At 42.9% G+C, this 19,317-nt stretch overlaps 1 protein-coding gene across 1 annotated transcript in view; it reads right to left on the bottom strand.

Moving 5' to 3' along the window:
• GRM8 (glutamate metabotropic receptor 8) overlaps nucleotides 1-19,317 on the bottom strand; it is a 1,200,287-nt gene that overhangs the window by 26,079 nt on the left and 1,154,891 nt on the right. The window lies entirely within an intron of this gene.

Genomic DNA, 19,317 nt, shown 5'->3' with positions numbered 1-19,317 from the left:
CAATTGTCAGAAGAATATTGCTACCAATTATATGAATGAGAGGAGCAAGATGAGTAACAAATCATCTCCGGGATTGCTCTTCATATAGGTCCCTAAAATAACTTTGCAGTAAGGGAAGTGGCTTATAAATGTGAGAACTTGGTTAAATCATTCAAGAAAAGTTGAGAAAGTCATTCAAAATAAAGTTTTAAAGGCCACATGTCTGCTATATAGTCAGCAAACACAATGGCAATTATTAATTACTGTATTTAACTTCATAATTTCTGCAAATCTGAAATGTGTTGAATAGCTCAAACCTCTTATCCTCATCTATTTGGTCACAATTTGTATAGACCTAATTTCTCCCTCCTGATTTGCTTCATGAATGTAATATTTTTGTGTTAGTCAAATGCTATCAGTTTTCTCTTTAAAAAGATCTAGATGCCTGTAAGTAAAACAAACCCTACTCAATAAGGTTAAAGTAAATATGATGAAAGATTACGCCCTGATACAAATGATAACCCTGTTGACAAGAAGTTACTGCAGCTGTCAATGAGAGGGTTTTTCCAAATTACACTTTTTTACCTGGTATTCTTTGATGCTTCATTGGAATTTGAATGCTTAAGAATGGTTGTACATTATATTCATTTATTGCGTTTTTTATTTTGGTTTTATACCATACATAATGACCCCACTTTGAGCAAGGTATTCCTTACTTTACAGCAGCAGTTTACTTCATTTCTAGAGTTTAGTAGCGTATTTACATTACATGTTGGGTGTGAAAAATGTCTATATTAAAATGCATAAAAGATAGATTGTGAGTGCACGTTTCTTTATTCAGTCTAAATCCTTTCTACCGAATGAGTAATAATATTACAAATATAGAAGTAAAACAGTGAACTAAATCAAATATTTGTCTATTTATGTATGTATGTCTTTATTTATATAGCGCCATTTATGTACATAATGCTTCACAGCAGTAATACACGTGACAAAAATATAAATAACAAATAATACAAATAACACATAATGTGAAGAAGTGCTTCAGACATAAAAGTAACATTTAGGAAAAGAAGTCCCTGCCCCGAAGAGCTTACAATCTAATTGTTAGGTAAGAAGTACGTACAGTGTACAAAAGCCAATATGCTTAACACAGCAACTAAACATTGTGCATTTTTTTTAATTAGCAAAATTGAAATGAAAGCACTCACTGTGTCAAGTCAATCAGTCTGTGGCTAATTATGAAGCCGCAACAGTTGTTAAGACTAACTAATTTCAGTCAGTCAGTCTCTCTGACCAGTTGTGTTATTTACTTATGGTTGTTACTGATTTACTCATTAAGTGTCAGTCACTCATTTCTACTAGACTAGTCACAGTTGGCAAAGCATTGATTTACATACAATAAGCACTCAAAAGAGTGCTGACTGAGTGTTCACAGGAAATAAATATTATGAGCATAAAAAAAGGAGTATGTTCTTTTTTGGTCCCTTCCTCTGATCCATGTGAGAGACACAACAGTAACTAATTTAGTACATACATTTAAAATTATACACAAGTCAAGCACTGTCTCAATGCAAGCCTGGATGTTACAAAACTGGTGACTGGTGGATGGTTGGCCTGCTGTTCCAGGTGCTCATTCCAAGCTAGATAGTGTACATTAAGGCACGGCCTGGCTTAGCATGACAGTTTGGGTGCTGGCCTGTTTGGGCCCCCACTAGATGGTCAAAAAAATTAAATCTAAATGTTATGAGTGCCATATTTCAACATTTCTGCAATGTATGGTGTGGTGGTTGGGGAAGTGGACTGTAGTTACAATGGCCAGTGCCACTGGTACTACAGTAGTGCTAGTGTTAATTGATCAGCTGACTGCTATTGTTGCATGGTCTTTTTATAAGGTTTATGGTAGTGGCAGAGTGGGGGCACAGTTAGTTTTGTTATCTTTGTAATGAGCCTGCTCCTGAGCCTCTTGAATGCTGGGTGCAGGAGCCATATATTTTTGTAGAAACACATGATTTAATCTTGATGAAAGTGAGCCTTTCCAAACTACCATGAGACAGTTTAGTTTGTCGGTTTCTTTTGATTGAACGTGCTGCACTAAACACTGACAACATACTCCACGGCCCCCAACGCAGGAGAAGGCAATATTCCTGTTTTAGCAGCCAACTTTTCAAGGGAACCAAAGACAGGAGGCAGGAACAAACTATCACTATTATTCACCTCCACCATAGCATTAGTTGCATTAGAGGTGTCTGCTGCACCTGCACTAGTGTGAACCATGTGTCAAGGTTCCTCCCACAGTACTGCGCATAGACTTTTGGGGTGCTACCGCACACTAGTATTTAAATAAAAACAGCTTCATTACCTTAGCCAGTATTTCGTTTCTTAAACACTGTTACTTTTGTTTTAAAAAAAATTCTTTAGGGGCGTGGCCAAGACTCGAAGCTGAGCGGTCGCAAGCCAGCTCAGCTCCCCAAAAGCAAAGTATCTAAGGCAGTAAAACGCCTAAAAAAATTATATCCTCTGCTCCAGAAGTACTTCCGTCCCCCGGAGGGTCCCAGGTTCGGATCGCAGCGTGACTCTGCAAAGAAAATCTCTCGGCAATAGCTCTCGGAGTTTCCAAAATGGCTGCCGGACACACGCGGTTGGGCTGATCCGAGTACCTCGGGCATGATTAACTGAACCGACGCCAGCAGGAGTCTTCCAACAGCATCTGTGGGGCCCAGACGGACTCCGGTGTCATCTCTGCCAGGAGCTGCAGGCGGGCAGAAACCAGAGGAATCGCGGCTCACGGCTTCATCCCAAATCCCAACCCACCAGCCTAGCATCAGAGAGCCCAAAGAAGGGGTAAGGCGCTACGCGGCAGGGAGCAGAGGATGGCTGATAAAGACAAAAAAGACACAGCGCACAACGCTCATAGTGCATAAAACAATATAATAATGGTACAATTAATTAGGGTAAGTAATGTGCGTACATCAATAAAGATAAATAAATGCAGTTAGGGATAATGTTACCCAACGCCTCAGGAAACCGGAAGGAGTATCCTCTCAAGGGTTATGGCGCTGGTGTCTCGGATACAGGATCCTATTGGTATGTAGGTAAGTAGATCGCCTCTAAAAAAGTTCTTTTCCCCCAAGAGTACGAGTCCAAAGCTGCTGCTGCCACTTGCAGTCCTTTGCCAGAGCACTGCTCCACACCGGCCGGGTCCTCTCACTCCCCTCTGTGCAGAAGCACTTCCGGGTCGATGACGTCACCACGGGGGGGGAGCGCTGGTAATCGCGCCGTTCACACTCGATCAGCTCAGATGGTGGGGTAATAGATTAGAGGTTGAGCTCTTGTCCAGTCATCCAACGCGTTTCGAAACGAAAACGTTTCTTCATCAGGGATATAAATTGAAGTGGTTCCGGATCAGTTATAAATATTACACGATCGTACCTCATTGGCTGGGCTATCAACTCTCACAGCCAATGGGAAAGTAATGGGGGCGGGTTAATAGTCCCGGTTGCGCGCGTCACTGGTAGCTAATAGCAACATAACATAAACATCACAAAAACTTTATTAACAACAAACATAGCTAACCACACGCGATTGATGAGACTAAAAGAGAGAAAACAGTGTTACACATAATAAAAAACGTACATGAGTGCATTAGTGGCCATATAGACCAGGGAGGTTACTCTAATGGGCAATAAATATCACCATCCAACTGAAATAGGAAACATGAAAAGTCTGCAAAGCCGATCACTAATAGAGGAGCATTAAGGTGATCTAATCAATCCTAGTACATATTAAAAAGGCATGTCCTATGAAGTAAACTAAAAGGACAAAGAGACAAAAGTTAAAAATCTGTTACTTATGAAAAAAATCCCTTAAATAGTTAAAAAATGCTAAAAAATATATATATACTAAAAAATATATATATAAACGAGTAAAATATGGTTGGGAACACAGAAAAATAATATATAAACTTAATACAGGGACCAAATGTCTATATCTTCATTTAAACCCCCTGGATACAGAGTATTTAGCTTGTGTATCCAGAAGGTTTCCTGCCTAGAAAGTTATTTTACTCTGTCACCCCCTCTCCTGTTTTTGGGTACGTGCTTAATACCTTTAAATAATAGAGAGGAGGGATCACATTTATGGGATTGTGCATAGTGCTTAGAAAGACTATGCTTCATAAAACCTATTTTAATGTTGCGCATGTGTTCTTGTATGCGCACTTTCAATGGGCGTTTAGTGCGTCCCACATATAAAAGGCCACATGGACACTCCAATAAATAAACAACATGGTCAGTGTTACAATATATAAAATCATTAATACCATGTGTTTCTCCATTGATACATTTAAAAGTCTTTCTCTCTGGGTGCAAATATTTGCAAACTGAGCACTTCCCACACTTGAAATTCCCAATTGGTTTAGTACTTAACCATTTATCGTCCCCACTAGGACATTCAATTTGTTTTATGTCACTCGGGGATAGTATATTTTTTAAATTTTTTGCTCTTCTATAGATGAATTTTGGGAATTTCGAGAGGTGAGCACCCAGCAGCAAATCATTTGATAATATAGACCAATGTTTTCTTACAATTTTCTCAATTTGCCCCGTCATTGAGTTAAAATTAGTGATAAAAGAAACGTTGCATTTCCCCTCACCCTCCTTGGGATTGATTGCAACAACCTCCTTGTTGCCACAAGTAATCACAAAAAAACGTGGATATCAAATATCCCCAGTGGCCAATATTACAGGTTGAAGAAAAATTGTAGCACGGAAGTAGATTTTGAGGAACAAGCTGAGAAACTGACCCAAAGGTTTTTAGAGAGGGGTTATCGTCTAGAGAAATTAAATACAGATCTGGAGAAAATAAGAAAACTTGATAGAAAAAATATGCTATTAACAAATTCCAAAAAAAAGCAAAACCCCCAAGGAGGGTGAGGGGAAATGCAATTAGAGTAACCTCCCTGGTCTATATGGCCACTAATGCACTCATGTACGTTTTTTATTATGTGTAACACTGTTTTCTCTCTTTTAGTCTCATCAATCGCGTGTGGTTAGCTATGTTTGTTGTTAATAAAGTTTTTGTGATGTTTATGTTATGTTGCTATTAGCTACCAGTGACGCGCGCAACCGGGACTATTAACCAGCCCCCATTACTTTCCCATTGGCTGTGAGAGTTGATAGCCCAGCCAATGAGGTACGATCGTGTAATATTTATAACTGATCCGGAACCACTTCAATTTATATCCCTGATGAAGAAACGTTTTCGTTTCGAAACGCGTTGGATGACTGGACAAGAGCTCAACCTCTAATCTATTACCCCACCATCTGAGCTGATCGAGTGTGAACGGCGCGATTACCAGCGCTCCCCCCCCGTGGTGACGTCATCGACCCGGAAGTGCTTCTGCACAGAGGGGAGTGAGAGGACCCGGCCGGTGTGGAGCTGTGCTCTGGCAAAGGACTGCAAGTGGCAGCAGCAGCTTTGGACTCGTGCTCTTGGGGGAAAAGAACTTTTTTAGAGGCGATCTACTTACCTACATACCAATAGGATCCTGTATCCGAGACACCAGCGCCATAACCCTTGAGAGGATACTCCTTCCGGTTTCCTGAGGCGTTGGGTAACATTATCCCTAACTGCATTTATTTATCTTTATTGATGTACGCACATTACTTACCCTAATTAATTGTACCATTATTATATTGTTTTATGCACTATGAGCGTTGTGCGCTGTGTCTTTTTTGTCTTTATCTGCTAGTCTAGGGGGTTTCTGAGCCCCCCCTCCATCGCAGCTGCAGACGCTCCGTTTAAGGTTATGTTTTTTAACACCTATTATCACGTCACTTAATTAGTTAGCTGCGCACTTTATTTTCTTTTCAGCAGAGGATGGCTGCCTGGCAGGAATACCCGATTCAGGACAGAAAAAGGCCCCAGGTTGTCGGCTGCAGGTTGGCTCGAGGGGCCCTGAGGAGGGGGGGGGCCTGAGGAGCGAGAGGAGAGGGGTGCCACTTGAAGCTCCTTGGGGAAGCCAGGTCTGTCTTTGCTCCCTTCTACCAAGCCTGGAAAAGCCAGCCTAACAATCACTCACATAGATTGCAAAACTATGTTCCCTCTTAAAGGCACAGATATCCCTTCACAGAAAGACATGTTAGAAGAAAAACCTAAATTAAGCTGGTTCAAAGGGAGCCTTGAGACTTGAAGGCGGCAACACCCCAGATTCCATTCTTAATCTATGAAAGCAATCCGGCTTGGCTGAAACGTCAAAAATAATCCGTATCTCGTGCAAGTTTCCATGGCTTCGAAAGCAGCTAGAACCATCAAAAAGAAAAAGAACCAGAGTGAGGTCTGAGATTATTTTAAAAATTATGGTCGGCCGACACCACAACAGGAGGAGTTGGAAGTGACCCCTCCTGTAGAACATCTAGACCCAGGCCCAGGGGTGGAGATTGAAAATCTTTCTACAAAGAATGATCTATTTCATTTCTATAATAAAATTGAAACACTTATGCAAATAGCAGTGAAGGATCTTAAAAACTAAATATCTTCCCTTGGGGAACGCACTAGCTGCTTAGAATCCAAGATCGACGCCACAGCCACTCGACAATCTCTGATGGATGCGGAACTCCAGGAAGTGAAATCCCAACTGTAGACATCAAATATAAACATGAGGATGCGGAGAACAGAGACCGCTGTTATAGTCTCAGAATCCGTGGGATCCCAGAATCAATAACGGATATTGAGGGGTTCATGTGCAAATAGTTCATTTCGGCCCTACCTGATGCTACAAAGGAGTCTCTTACCCTGGACAGATGCCACAGAGCATTAAGATCAAGACCCCAACCAGGAGACAGACCAAGGGACGTGGTGTTGAGATTCCACTATTTGAAAACAAAGGAAGCCTTCAACACGATGATGAAAAGATCCAGAGACCTCAAGTTCCAAAACATACCCCTACAGGTATACGCAGACCTGGAGCCTTCCACACTCGCTAAAAGAAGAAATCTCCCAGAGGTGACGATGAAATTAAGAGACCACAATATCAAATACAGATGGAAATTCCCTTTTGGACTCACTTTAAATATAGACGGGGGACCACAGACCCTGAGGAACCCAGAAGACGGTGAAGCCTTTCACGAACATCTAGGTCTGAGGTGCTGTTCAGCTGGACCTGAATCAAGAGGCGGGAGCCCTTCGGCCATTGATCCATCTTGATCCACGACTGCCTTGAGAAGAACACCCCAATGCAGATCCCTCGGTGAAGCAGACTCCTGATGTTAGGACTAAACCCCAAGCTGAACTATAGATTCAAGTATCGGCTCTGAGTAATTAGTCTGTTAAGTTGCCTGAGTCTTGGCCACTACCCCCCCAATATATATTTGTGTCAAAGAAGACATTGTTGCCCTTGTTTTTTTTTTTTGTTATCCCCCATCCCCAGATTTTATATCCAAGGGCAGGTGAGCATCAGGACCGTCTCTCCGGAGACATGTCCATGCGCACTCTTTTTATTTTTGTCCTCAGTTTTCCCCCTTCCCCCCCCCTTTTAGTAATTTTCTCCATCCTTCCCATACCCCCTAGCCCAGAAAAGCCCGCAGCTGATGAGAATGTCAAACAGTCAGAGACGCAGTCTAGAAATTGGTCCCATAAATGATGGATGTGGTGGGCCTATCTCATAAGGTCATTTTTGGCACACGTATTCAAGTTTAATGTGTAGTACCGACCTAAAAGGAGGTAAACAGTAAAGCCAGATGTTATGGAGAATGGAGCAGGTATTCCCTTTAAAGTTTAAATCTATTTAAGCCCCCTAGCCAACCCAAGCTTCCTAGACGGACTTTACATTGATGTGAAAAGGTCTAATTAAGCTATAATCATTGTTCTGAATTAAAATAATTCTAAATCTTCCACTACACTAGAACTTATCTATACTCCTTGTTTTCCACAACCCTGACCCTTTAAAGTGTATCCCCATAGCAGACTCAGAAGATATCTTATACAGACACCTCACTCTAAGTTATAATCTTGCTAAATATTATGATATGTGGATCTGCGACTGGGTTGTTTTTTTTCCTTCTCTTCCTTTTTGATAGTGCCCACCCCTTCCCCACAATATTTTCCTGAAAAGGTTTTACCTCTGTATTTCTCGCCAAAATCTGTTTATATATTTTTGTGCTTCCCCCCACCCCCCACCCCCTCTCTTGTTTTATATATCCACTTCCCACCCACCCAATACCCACACCTTAATGTTTTATATCCGTATATCTTTGCCTAAAAAACTAATAAAAAATTTAAGTTAATAAAAAAAAAAATTCTTCAGACTTATTGGCATTGGGAAACCAGATTTTCCCCACGTTATGTCAATTTCCAACAATCTCTAGAGGGCAGTCTGGTCTTCGATGACCATTTATTGATGATATTTGAATCGTCTGGAAAGGATAGGAAACCTTGATTTTTTTTAACCTTTTAATAACATATCTAGTGGATTCATTTTTACACATAAGATTAATCTGCACTCTATTAATTTTTTAGACCTCTTTTTATCTGTGGAGAATCAGGAGATATAAGGGAGTTGTTGTTTGAGATCCCAAACTTTTATGGGTATTTTATGAAAAGCAAAGTTTTTTTTATTTTTTTTAACAAGCAGGAACTAAGTAAATTATGAGTGAGGTATTTTACCTAGTGAGAGTCCTCTTAACTAGATTCCAGAAAAACCATGAGGATATTTTGTTTGGTAGACGGATATGTACAAATTGTAATCACATGCTGAATAAGTAAATATAATTATCATCAACAAACGGAAATACATTTCAAGTTAAAGGATTTATAAACTATAGTTCCACATTAGTTGTGTACGTGCTACTTTTTACAGTAACTACAGTGTATGGTCTTCAAAATATTCTGTAGAGCTCAACCAGCAACCTCTAAAAGATGGAATCATTATTTAAGCACAAAAGAAAAACAGAACATTTTAACAAATGGTGTATCTAAACATTTTAGCCAATATCATAATAAAGATTGATTAAAAATGTTTGAGCTTGGAGCATATCCTACAAAAAAATAAAGAGTAGATACATTTAGGTGCTTCAGTGGATATAGAATAAACCCCTTAGAGTTGCAAGAAGCCTATTGGATTAGTAGAAGGGAAAATGTAAAAATGTTATTGAAATTACCGAGCACATTTCCTCACGTATGGTTAATTCCTTTCATTCTTAATTTTACTCTTCCTCTTTGTATCCCACTGAGAAATAAATTATTTCCATATTTTATAAAATATGTATATTTTCATTGCAATTACAGTATATGGTATTTTTGATCAAATATCTTTTTTGTAGATACCTTTATTGTATTATTCATAAATAGCAGAACATAGCATTGGCTCTTGTTCCTTAGCAGTTAACGGTTACCTAACAGCTTAAATTGTAAAAAAGTCTCAGGCTCTAACCTTTCATTAAATTTTTCTCCATACACCCTGCTGCAGTGGCTGCACTAACACAAAACACTGCTCTGTACATCATCACAGTACTCCTCTTCCTCCTCAAGACTTGTTGTCAAATACTGTGCTGCTGCTACTGCCACTGCATAGATGTACTCTTCGTAATAATGATTATGGCAAATGGTGTGGAATTTGGCTGTTGTCTATTACAGATGTAGTAAGATGTACTTGTGTCATGGCTTCTGTGAGGTGCATCCAATTCAGCTGCAATTATTTATGATTATTTATGTTTATGCAGGATGAGCGCAACTGAGTTTTAGCGTCAGTCGTAATACTCTGTAGAAATGATAGGTGACACTCATGGGCTATTGTGTTTTTAATCTACATGTAAATACAATCCCTTATTCCCGTTCATTTCATATGATATCCCATTTAGTTAAAAAGAATCTTGGGCCCCATGGCTAGTTCAGACAGACATCCCAGGGGTAGAGCGTGACACAATTTGGCTATAATAGTAATAGATGCGTTCTCCTTGGGTGGAGTGGAAACTAAGTTTACAGCTGGATCACCATTCCCACTCATTATTAACTACTTATACTGCCACACGATCTTCTACGAGGTTCTATAGTTCATGAGCCGTCTTAGTAGACTCCTGAAACCACTACATCCTCACCCTATACACTCCCTTTCCTCCTTCCACCCCCCTCTAACCTACCTCTTCCCCTTTTTTATTTTTTTATTATTATTTATTTATTTTTCCTTGTTTGTAACAAATATTATTTTATCATGGATACATATCACCTAAAATAAGATCTTTACCTACGCGGCGGAGTAGGGCTCGAAAAACCGCGTGGGCTCATTAAATATGTTATACCTACATCATTATGTAATATATGCTACCCTGTTCACCATGTATTGGTTATGTTTTTCATGTATATCATGTATTTACACACCAATAAAATACAAGTTATAAAAATAAAAAAATAAAAAGAATCTGACACATTCCCCTAAAAACTTCAGATGACTAAAGAGTATATTTAAAATGTGATATTTTTTATGTAAATGACACTAAGAAATAATTAATAAACACTTTGTGAAATAAAACAATCTTCAATCTTCTTCCAAACTATATAATATACAATCTTCTTCAACCGACATCTTCTTCAGGCTGACTGGGTCTTGTGCAGTTTCATCTGCAAAATAATTGTGACAATGTTAGTTTTTAAGAAAAGAGAAGAAGAAATAAACACACAAATGAAATGTACTACTGACAAGTGTATGTGGAACGATTATGCTTGTCACTGAATTTCTCCGCATGCGTGTACTATAGTACTTGTATAAGTGGCATTGAATTTGTGTGCATGCGCAGTACAGGTACTGACATGTGAATGGAACGCAAATTGTACAGTCCATTACAAGAAATAGATGCATGAATAACATTATCTTACAGTATCGCAGGAATTGTTCAGACACGAATATGGTGTTGATGCTCATCAGCCTGCAAAACCTGCAAAAGAAGATAAAACAAGAATTATACAATGACTAAAATACAAATGCAAGGTCTATTCAATCTTTTTCTCCTTAAAAGCTGCCTTAATCGAACATACCCATTCATGACGTGTGCAGTGTCCAATACCCAACCTTCATTCTGGGGCGCTGTACACAAATAAAGAAATCACCAATACATAAGTTGTGTTGAATACAATACTTCCAGCCATTTTATTTTTCTTAGAATGTGTAGTTCAAAGCGATATAATCATAGATTATCAGATAGAGTTAATATCGTATCTGTACTATCTTGAATGGCCCAATATATCATATACAGTATGCAAAACTACAGGTAGGCTTAAAAAATGCCATGTTACATGCCATGTACAGTACAAATGGACAAATTTGGTTAATGCATAGTTATTTGAGTAAAGTGTGAGAGAGAAGTACAAGACCATTAAACAAAAAAGTTGTGTGTGCTGAGCATGCGCATTATATAAGAAACTTCTTTGTCTTTGGTCACTGTTTTGTCACAGGAATTGTATTTGTGACGGTGATATTTTATTAAAATTCAAAACACAATGTCGGTGGCAAAAGGCAAAGGAGTTTGACTTAGAACGTGCGTACTCAGCATACACCTCTGTTTTAGCTATTTGCACTTACAGTATATAGTTATACTAACTCTCTCTGTGTGCGTTTGTCTCTGTATGGACGTGTGTGCATGCATGTGTGTGCGTGTGTGTGTGTCTGCGTGAGTCTGCATGTTTGCGTGCCTCTGGTGCCTGTGTGTGTGTGCACACGCCTGCCTCTGCGTGTGTGCCTATGTGTGTGTGTGTGTGTGTGTGTGTGTGTGTGTGTCTGACTCTGTGTGTGTGTGGGTGTCTGTCTGCCTCTGTGTGTGTGTGTGTGTGTCTGCCTGTGTGTGTGCGCCTCTGGGGTTCCTCCCAAGCGCTGAATCCGGTCGCCACGGTGCATGTGCGCCAGACTCCGGCCAACACTGCGCATATTTGCCAGACTCCAGCTGCCATTGAGCCTCTGCACCAGAGTCCGGTCACCACTGCGTATGTGTGGCGAGACTCGGCAGTGTTATTTTGCGCATGCGTCAGCGCGACGGCAATGCGTGCGAGCGAGAAGGCAATGCATTACAGGCGTGAGCGACGGCACGCATCTATTAGTATTGTGACATCACTCGTGTTACAGTTTTTTATTACAATGCAAGGATTTTTCCCCATGAAAACCCAGTAGGCGCCAGCAAAGAAGTTTCTCTTTAAAAAAATGGCAGTTTTTAAAGCGAGACATCTACATTGTACAGTATTGAGACACCTGTGGCATCAACGGCACAGATACTTGTGCCTATCAAGTATCATAGGGGAAGATATTCAGTGCACCACCTGCCAGCCATGTAATTAACTAAAATAACCACACAAATAATTATTCCAAACCGCTTATGTGAAAAAAATTTGCTCACATGCAAGTCTCATGCCGCACCTCCCTGCACCCACAACGGCAGTAAATCTTAATACATCTGTAGTTGCTTAACAGCTTATAGTGTATTGTAAATAAGCTCTCTTTGCACTTGCAGATTCTCTCGGGAGACCCTGCTGTTAGGGCAGCAGTGACATGAAACACAGTTCTGTACGTCATCAGGGCACTACTCTTCCTCTTCAACAATTTTAGATTTTCTTGCTTCAGCACACAGTGCAACCACTACTGTAGGACCATACATGCTTAATGTTGATTACATATGTAACATTGGCTGCTGTTGCCTAACATACTGATGAAACCTCTATTGAAATTGTATTTAATTATTGACTAAAAAGCTATTTGAGCTCTAATACAGCTGCTGATGTTTTAGTAGTAGCAGTTCCTAGTCTTTCTCTAGGGCCCACCTTCCACTCATTTATAGTACTTTTTGGTCACTGCCATGATGACCACCATGCTACCTTCCCAATGCTCCTGTTCCACCAATACTGTATACTGTAACTGGCTTATTTTTATCTTCACCATCTACTGTATGTGTCTATATTAACACTCCCATCTCAACTGCACAAGCCACATGGTGAGTGTGCTATTTCTTTTCTATGCAGTAAGCAAAATAAGACACTTTTTAAAAATAATTAAAAGAGAAATGTAAAAAAGTTAAAATAAATTAAGATAAAAATAAATTAATGCTTGGTGAATTTTTGAGAATTGTGCAAGTTTTTGGAAAAAAAATCATTAAAAAAGGCAAACTTTATCCGATTTCAAAACTTTGTAACTATATGACAGGTATATGTTTATAGGGGTCCATATCAAAATGGTTTTGAAGCAGAAGGTGACACTGTGTGCTCATTTACACATCTTTTCACAGAATGCCTAACTGCAGTGGAAGCACTGTATGCTAAGAGATAATGGTGGAAAGCAGGGTTGCAGACCTGTCTAAGACGTAAATGTGCTCATAAGTGATATTTTCATGTATTGCTATCTTCAAAGCACATTTTGCATGTCTCTATTTAAACTGTATATTAATCATTTTTATATCACCCATACTAGGCAAAACTACTGTAGATTTTCTATCATAAATACACATTGATTCAAACCAGTAGATAATTATATCTGCCAAAGTTTCTATCTTTTAAAATATTAGCATAGCTAATTGAATAATTTATTTTGTACTTTTACAATCTTAAAATAAGGATGCTTTACATTTCCTTATAGCAAATATTTTGTTTGTTTCTTTGTCAGCAGTCCTTATATACAAACATTGTAGTGTTGACCTCCAAAACATTCTAGCATCACAAGAGCACACCATCTTTTTAAATTGTCAAATGAACGCATTTTTTAATTCTTAAAATATATTGCATGGGGGTGTGCGCGTGACGTCATCGCGGATGCACATTTGCCAAGATAGCTCCGTGCACTCTGCCTATATAATATAATGTAGCCATATGTAAAAATAGTGTACTGCTCTTTTCTCATGCTGGCAGTAAGCCTGGTAAGTATGGAGGTTTGCCCTCACAACCTGGTGAGATGTCATATGTAACCAGGGAAGTGACCACATGCTCTGTGTCCACTGTTAGTGACACAGAGGTGTGTCTGTTTTCTGAGCCTATATAAGACACAGCACTGCCTAAAGTGAGTGTGTTCTGTAGGAGTGATGTTCTAGTTCAAGGTGAAGTGTCTGCAGCAGTTCAAAGCTGTCAGATTTAAGTGCTATCTGACTACACACTGTGTTCAGGGACCTGACACAGATGGTGATCTCCCTTAGGGGAGAGGTGAGCCAACTCTATTGAGAGAGGAGGAACCTTCTGAAGGGGGACCTCAACAAGATGAGCGGCTGAGCACGACCGCGATGAGGGGCAGTCTGCCTACAAAGATGCCAATAAAGATGTCCTTGTTCACTACATCCCTTCTGTGTGAGTGTGGAGTCATTCTGCAGAAGGAGGTACCACAGAGGAGTTCCCCATCAGATACATCCCCCCGCAGCCGCAGAGATCCTGATGGGGTGGAGGCGCTGCATCGTATGTGAGTAGGACTCAGAGACACTACCTCAGACGCCTGTCATGGTGATATTCCCCATACCAACCAAGCGGGAGACTCATGAGTCCTGTAAGCCAGCAGGTGCACCACAACATACACATCCATGTAATTGGGGGCTTTCCATACATATGGGTCAGAATAGGCAGGGCCTTGGGAAAACACCGTTACAGTTGGAGGCGCTGCCGAGATATATCTGTATCAACAGGACAGGCTTTTGCTGGGCACACTAGGAAACAGGGAGAGTGTATGCTGCCAGTCAGTGCTGTGGGATGTGGACGGAGCCTAGGGGTAGTCAGGAGTGTGACGGAATTGTCAGCTCGCAAAGGACAACCTAGGATCCTGAGAGGAGTACAGTGGGTCTGGAGCCAGGGCTATAGCTGTCCTAGTCACCTTGAGGCAGCTACAGTAGTCGTAGGATGCCTGAAGGGATAGCCTGGTTAACATGGGTGAGGAATTCTGGAGAGGATCTGCGTTAGTGGTGGCCAACAGTAGGTAAACGCCCTAGTACTGCATGGGAGAAGCCAGAGTACTCTAGCCAGGAGCCAGGACACTTACCGAAGAGCACAGACTGGAGGAAGGTAGACACAGCATACACTGAGAGAGTAAGCCTAGCCTGAGGTAGTGAAACATGAGTCAAACGTACATTAGATACACGTAGGTGGTGCATCGTGGCATTCTTTATTGCATCGAAATGGCAGCTGCCCCGCAGAGAGGAGCACCATGTGTGATAATAGAAATTACAGAGTAAAGATGGCGACCGCCAGTAGAGAAGCTCTGCACGGTGCGGAGAGTTCAAGGTGGCGGACCGCGGCTGATGGAGGGAGCGAACGTGGTGTGTATGCCACAGAAGAGAGCGCTGCAGAAGGAGGAACTTTTGCAAGTCTGTTGTGGAGTGGAGCCAAGGCGGTGGTCGTGCCGTTTTTGTCCTGCCTAGGATCACAGGGTGCTACCCTGGAGGACAGTATTGAGGACATTGTGCTTATGTGTGGTGTGGATGGAGAACCTGATTGCCAGACGGTGATCCCTATACAAAGATCTACCTCAGTTGCTATTGTGAATGGCTGTGCAAACCAAGATCGCGGTTCCCACTTCCCTGGGAGACCGCGTGGGCCGAGTGCAGAGAATTCTGCAAATGCTAAAGTTGCATAGAGTTGGCCAGGATTGGTGCCAAAAAGAGAACCCCACCATGCTGGGGGTATGGCGCGAAAGCTGTGGCTGCGCCCTCCTGGACTCTGACAGACTCAGAGCCAGTGCTGGGTCACCCAGTGAATCTGTGGGACCCTCCGCTAATATCCACAAGGGGGAGGGGTCTCTAATTTTGCCAAATGAGAATGGAGCTAGCCGAGGGAGGAGATAAAGGAACGACCCCTGCCCTTCAGTTGCGAGGAGCTGGTGAACAGGCAAGACACTGTGTAAAGTGTCCCCTGTAACCAGCGCTATAAGCGAGAAAGAAATGGACATTTCAGCTCACCCCTACTCGTTACCAGGAGGCTTCCTGGTGATCAAGGCGGGTGACACCAAGACGATATGATGCCTGTGTATGCAGTGCCGATTGCCAGGTGGAGAAGCCAGTACCACGGCAAGGTGTCCCCAATATGGCATCCATTATCTGTGGGCCATGCAGCCCTTTGTGCCGGGGTATACCGCGGAGGCAGGCGGAGAAACAGCCATGCTGACGGCTGAAGCCTCGCCCAAAGTCAAGGAAGAGCAAGCTGATCCCGGAGAATGGGGATCGCTGTTGATGATAGCCACGGAGCAGAAAGAAACTGGGGCCTGCAATCGCGGCGAGAACCAGGAATCTCGCTGGCGGTCCCCTGCGGAGGTACTGCTACCCATGTCTGAGGCTGCTTCGTCGGACGACGGACAAGCCAGCCTGACATCAGTGGTGATGCGCCTACTGGCGGGCCACTACAGCGGTGGGGGACAAGAACCAGCACTTACCTGCGAAGCAGCGGAGCTGAGTCCCGAGGTGCCGAAATCACCTGTGCGGAGACAACCGGAGCGGTGGAGTCCCACGGCCGTGGTGACTTCCAACGAGGAAGGTGGAGACAAAACCATGCTGAGCCGAAGCAGCGGTGAGACACACCCTTACCCTCCACAGGCACCGATGGCGGTGACGGCGAAGGAACGCCCAGCCAAGGCCCAAGCGGAGCGGCAAGAAGAACCTTCACTTCCGACGGCAGATGTCGTTGTGGAGGAAGAGGTTTCGGTGGGGAACCCAACCCAAGATGGCGACGCGGAGTCACGCGAGATTGATGACATCACTTCCGGCGGACACTGCGGAACCGGATGGAAGATGGCCGCGCCCTCGCGACTGCCGTGCTGCACCAGGTCGCCTGGAACTGGGAAGGGCAAGAGCTGGCAGGCTATGCGGAAGCCTGGAAATCAAGAGACTGGTGAGCCCGAACCACAACCTGCTGGTACCGGCCGAGGTATAGTGAAGCTGCGGGTCACTGTACCGCATCGACCGATAGCCCTCCTCAATGCTTTGCCCCTGGCCACTGCCCAATGCCCTGTCCCTCTCACCTCATTATCTGGGTCCCAGTCGAGCCAAGGGTTGTCTGGGCAGTCACGGGAAACTTCTGATGAACGGACTGGGTCGAATTTGGACTGGGGGATTGTTTCACATCTGATGAGGGATCGGGGAGAGAAATGTTTTTGCGCAAAATGTCATTATGTACTAGCGATAATAATAGTACTGTTAGTGTAAGGTGTAGGCCTAAGCGCCTTGGATCCAATTCTAGGTCCACAGGGACATCCGGAATTTCTTCAGGGGGAGAACCGGAAGAGAGTGAGCATACTGTAGCGGTAGCAGAGAGGGTAAAGGAGAAGGAAACCAAGTGGTGGGCGCCCATGTTTGAGGGGTATGAGGCCTGGTTGGACCGTACATGGTTCATACTGAAGAGGGATGGCATAGTGGACCACTGGTGGGACATAGGTGAGTTCTCTGAAGAGGAGCGCTTTGAAGAGCTCCGCAAATGGTGGTATGATATACAGAAGGGGGTAGTTACTCCCCGAGGGTCATCTATATTCCGTGACCTAGTCGAGCCCGATGAGCCGTTGTCGTGGGTACTGCCAGGCAGGGCAGGCAATAAGAAATTAATATGAACTAGCAGGGCTGAAAGAGCAATTGTACCAAGTACATAAAATCACATGGCCTAGAGTACTCCTACGTGTCTGAACCCTTAATGCAAGAGATTGAGGATAATAGGGACGTGTGGTTGAGGGAGACTGTGGAAGAATACATCATGGGCAAATCAGGTGGCTATTCAGGTTTTAAAACTGAGGAGCGAATCTCCCATCTTATGGAGTGTTGGGCGCAACATTTTCATGAATAGGATGGAGTACCGGCCAGAAAATGGGCCGCCTAGAGCATACAGTGTGACTGTAAAAGATGCCAATGGTAGGGAGGTGCAGAAACCAGACCCTAAGCACTATTATTAATGTGGATTCTCCTTAGGAGCAGTGCAGTCTGCAGGTCAGAATGTACAGTGTGCAATTATGTTTTGTAGAAACTTTGATGTGTGAAATAATGTACTACCGTGATAAATATGTGTTCTACTGTGTGTTGCAGTGCTACCTGGAAGAAGGTTCCATAAATTTAGATCCCAGCCGGGTCGTTGGGTTTCACCAGGGGGAGAATGTAGCCAATGTAAAAATGGTGTACAGCTCTTTTCTCATGCTGGCAGTAAGACTGACAGACCGACAAAGAGGACTGCGCCCGGTAACAGCGATACTTCAGGAAAAAGGGATTTGAAACCGATATGGGCCTTCCCGTTCCGTCTTGTAGTCAATCATGTGTGTAAACATATCTCTCTCCGGCATCCTGAGGAATCTGCTCCTTTTCTATCGACTTTAAATCTGGCCCCCAGTGATAGATCAGACTGGCAACGAGGAGCTCGTGGTGAGAATATGGAGCATGATCGATCGATTGTGTAGTGCGCTTAACTTTGGGACAATAAGTCACCATGGCAATATGTGGACTATGGGGCCACCTTCAGTGGCTGGGAGTCCACTTGTTGTGTGGTGGCTTGCCTTTATTATCAGCAGGCTGGGGGCAGTGTGAGGGGGTATTCCTCCCCTGTTTGATGTCACCGGGGAGTCCCCAGGGAGTGTGGCTGACCGTCTGGTTTATGGTGAACGGCTTCCTTAGCGAACAGTTCACCTGCCTCTGTCTACTAGTCTCGCATGGGAGACTTCATGGCCATGGGGAGGGGCCTCAACATGCTGCCTTCCTGGCTTTACTGAGGCTCTTGTTCCTGGGTTCGCTCTGACGTCACGGGTGTTGCACGGGGACATTGCGGGGGTTGCGCGCGGACAGACGTGCGGGTCATCTGATGCACGTGCTAGCACACACTCCAACTGTGACATCATGCGTGCCCCCATTTTGGCGCGAAATTCAAATTGGTAAGATTATTGTGGGCTTTCTGCACTGTAATGTATACTCCTTGTTAAAGGACATTGTGTCCGAAACGCGTAGGAGGCTGCACAGCCCCTTGGAGTGATGTTTATTTCTGAATACATTATTTTGCATATTTACCACATGGCTCCCTGGCAGTGCGCTGCTTTTCTTTCTTTTTTCTGGTTACTGGATTTCTAAGTTTGCAGCTGAACATGCCATTAGACTTGTGGAGACTCAGGAGTGGGTAAGATTTATTTCAAGACTTCATTAAGAGTGTGTACTACTTCAGTAAAGATTTAGCTTTCTCTAATGAGATTCACTCAAGGTTGATTTCAATCACCCGGCGTGGCATCTTCAGGAGAATGCTGTTACATTACTGGCTTATCACTCGCATACCCACTCCAAAATAGAGTCTTACTCCAGAGTCACAAACTTAAGGACTATTGAAAAAAGATTGTTTATATTTCCTATTCATTAGAGCACCCTACATCTTATATCCAGATGGTTT

Source organism: Ascaphus truei, chromosome 5 (genome assembly GCF_040206685.1).
Source record: "Ascaphus truei isolate aAscTru1 chromosome 5, aAscTru1.hap1, whole genome shotgun sequence".
Classification (NCBI taxonomy): Eukaryota; Metazoa; Chordata; class Amphibia; order Anura; family Ascaphidae; genus Ascaphus; species Ascaphus truei.
The sequence above is the reverse complement of the archived record's forward strand: the minus strand, read 5'-3'. Positions and strand labels throughout refer to the sequence as shown.